The sequence below is a fragment of the Miscanthus floridulus genome, chromosome 18 (assembly GCF_019320115.1).
Source record: "Miscanthus floridulus cultivar M001 chromosome 18, ASM1932011v1, whole genome shotgun sequence".
In the NCBI taxonomy this organism is placed as follows: Eukaryota; Viridiplantae; Streptophyta; class Magnoliopsida; order Poales; family Poaceae; genus Miscanthus; species Miscanthus floridulus.
The window spans coordinates 118,901,524-118,905,186 of record NC_089597.1 but is presented as its reverse complement, the minus strand read 5'-3'; the positions used below and the strand labels follow the sequence as shown (position 1 = coordinate 118,905,186).

The window sequence follows — 3,663 nt, the reverse complement described above, 5'->3', positions numbered from 1 at the left end:
GAAGTAGATTGATGGTTACTCTTGCTGTAATGATCTTAATGAACTGTTGCTGTAATGAACTCAATTTTAATGATCTTACCGCTGCGCGGCTTTGGCGTCCTCCATAGCCTTCTTGGCAGCGAGCTTGCGCTTGCGCCTCTCCTTAGCCTCCTCTTCGACCTTCTTGAGCACGTCTGCAGGCAGCACAATTTGCTCCATGCCGACTCCGAACATGACATTCTTGACATCTGGAATGAAAAACTCGCACTCGAAATAATCGAAGCCATGAACAATAGCGAAGAACAAGTAGTCTGCGTGCTTGAGACCGCAGCGAGAGCATGGATAGCGCCCAGTGTGCACACGATCCCATGCTTCACGGTTAAGATGAACGACTTGACAGGTGCCGCAAATAAAAGCGCCCGGTGGCGAAGAATCCGGCACCACGATCTCCTCCGACTCCGGCGAGACGATCTCCTCCGACTCTGGCGAGATGAACTGCTGCGACTCCGGCGCGACGAACTGCTGGCACTCCGGCACGACGAACTGCTGCGACTCTGGCGCGACGATCATCTCCTCCGACTCCGGCGAGATGAACTGCTGCGACTCCGGCGCGATGAACTACTGGGACTCCGGCACGACGAACTGCTGCGACTCCGGCGTGACGATCATCTCCTCCGACTCAGGAACGATCTCCTCCGAGTCCGCGGCCATGGAGTCCGCAACCTCCTCCATCATCTCTGAGTCCGCGGCCACGGAGTCCGGGGCGAACTGATCCGGCGTCGAGTCCGCCGCATCCATGGAACTGCTAGGGCGAGGGCGAGCCGTGTGCGGCGTGGAGCGAGGGCGAGCTGGTGTGCGGCGTGGAGAAGAAGAGCTAGCGGCGAGGGGCGAGCTGCGAGGAGCGACCGTGAGCTGGAATCGCGGCATGCGGCGGCGGCGTGCGCGATTAATAGCAGCATGCAGGAGGCGAAGCAATAGGCGCTGAGTCAAGGTTCCTGGAATCGCGGCATGCAGCGGCGCATGCGCTATTAACGTGGACACGGGAGCCAAAGCAGAGGGGTACCGGCGTCCACTTTTCTCCCTCGAAGCCAAAACGACTTCTTTTGCTTGATTTCAAACTGAGCCCAGAACGACCTCCTTTAGCAGTATGGAGGGAGTATGGGTTTCTTGGTGGACAGGGTGTTTGTCCGAGTTGGATTTCAATTCGCAATTTCTTTACTATAGGCCTAATAATTATTAGAAGAGACTCCTTGTCCGAAGTAATTTTTTTTTTGAGGGAACTGTCCGAAGTATAGTTGGGTTTGTTCGCTTTGAGTGGATATGGGCCTAGGGCACTAGGGCCGTAGCCCTAGACGTGGCCCAAAGTACTTCTTATACTACATGTGAATTTTCGGCCCAGTCTGAGGTAACGCTGGTCTGTTGGGCCAAATTCTTACCCCAACCGGTCCAGACACAGAGGAGAAAGCAGGAGCTCCTCCTCGACCATCACCAGCAGCGCGATTCCCATCCCCGTCCGGCCGTCTTATGGTGTCAGTTTTCCAACGGGCTGCTTTGTTGCATGTCGTGGAGCTTCTCACGGATGGCTTATTTTGGCGAATAACCGCGCCAGTCTCGTGCTTTACAACCCTGTCACCTTGGCCAGGATCACCCTCCCACCAGTCACTGAGGGCGTGATTGGTTACCCCGCTCACGCCTTCCGAAGACCCATCCGGTATTATTCGGTGCATTGCGGCCGTGTTTGGTTCCCCCTGCTCGCACCTTTCGCCTGCATCCTTTCGTTCAATTGCCCTCCTCCATCCCGCACGTCTCCTTCTTCTCAATTTTCACTTCCCTCTCCATACAGGACGGCTTGATTCACGCATGGTACAGGGGCCCACGTGTTAGACACCCAAAACTTTGATTCATGCATACAACCAAACATGATCTCATCTCGTACTGAACCAACAACAAAGACAACCAAACACGACCACTTGCACGAGCTCAACTCGGTTTCTTTGGTCCTGCACAGCCTAGCCATCCTGGCTCGAGGCTGGCTCTCCAACCAATCATGCCCTGATTTCACAGACGTGGAGGCGGTCTATAGTAGCGAAGGGAACTTGGAACACTACTGCAAGGGAACAGGCGGTTTACGCTATCCAGCGCATTGTTTTGGGATATGGTTCTACCAAAAGGCGGTGCTGTCTCGCAGTCCATCCAAAGGCAGTGGCTATGTCTTAATGATCATCCACCGTGATAGTGGAATAGTGGATGGCTTTCTTTTGTTAAGGCAGGGCAGAAAAAGTGGCAGGTGGCTTCAACTCTAAGCGGTGGAGACAAGTATCTCGATTGTGTATACCACAAAGGGAGCTTCTACACGGTGACGTTGCGTGAGATGGTGGGAAAATGGGATCTTGATGGAGAGGATGGAGCAACGACAAGGGAAGTGGTTGTTGCCGCATCGGCAAGCCTCCCAGGACGTGTCCTCACTAGGCATCTCGGCATCTGGTGTCGACGCCGTGGGGCGATCTCCTGCAGGTCCGTGCAGGTCTTGATCTCTGGTACCCGGATGGTATTGAATTCAGAATCTGCAAGGTTGATCCAGATGCACGCAAGATGGTGGTGGTGCAAGAGAATGTTTTAATGGATCATGCATTATTCCTTGGATTGAATCACTCCGCATGCTTACCCACCCAGAATTTGCGTGGGACACGACCTCGCTGTATATATTTCTCTTCTCCTGGGATGACACGACATGCAGTTGATTTCCTTTCTCGACTACCTGTTTGGGGAGGCGTAAGAACGTACGACCTGGAAAGAAGAAAACTTGAGCGCGCTATTCCCTTTTGCGATGTTAACGAATTGTTCTACGGAATAATTCCGTCTGAGGTCTGGATCACTCATAATTTGTAACCAGCGGATTTTCCTACGTGGGCTTAGTTCAATTAGATTTGTAAATACAACTTTTAACTCCTAGTTCGATTAGAAATATATTTGTTATCTGAATTGTTTTGTTCTGAGGCTGTGCATCGGCATATATGCATACTTTCTTTGTGCATCCTGCACTGCTATTATTGGAGTTGCGTATTCCTGTTCAGAAACATCCATTCCAAGATTTCTTGCATGCTGCTGCCCAGAGAGAATAAGGTAGTATGCTACTACATCTTGTATTTTTGGTTCACACTATGATCGTGCCCGTGCGTGGCAATGAGAAAAAATAATGTCAATGATAATTCGAATTTGATCCTGTATTATATACTGTTTAAAAGCGATACAATTACCCGTGCACTACTGCGGGAGGCACAAGAATTCTATGGGATATTTGGTATTGTCTGGAAATCCTCACCGAGAAACTTCGTGCCATCCCCAGTATGCAGTCGGTTTTGTTGTAAAATATATGGGCTTTACCCTAGAAGAAAAGGAGAAGAAGGATTTCTAATCCGAGTCTGTTTGTATGTGAGCTTTTTAACAAACTCTTAGGCCTTGACAGGACTATACATACGTGGGAACTCCATGTTGTAATCATCAATATTCAGAGAAATAAAGAATAGTCTTCCTATTTCTTGTGTCTATGTGTTTTACTTTCATCTACTATGTTGATCATGAGAGAGTAAGAGGGGAAGGTCCTAACCGTTGGAGATGTGTTTTATAACACATTATCAGCACGACAAGCTCTACGGGCCTGGTCGCTTGAACTTATCAGCCGGC

General features: G+C 50.4%; 1 pseudogene; it reads left to right on the top strand.

Annotated features, from left to right (window-relative positions):
- Window positions 1-568: 568 nt before the first annotated feature.
- LOC136524480 (uncharacterized) lies at window positions 569-2,868 on the top strand (annotated as a pseudogene).
- The last annotated feature ends 795 nt before the right edge of the window (window positions 2,869-3,663 follow it).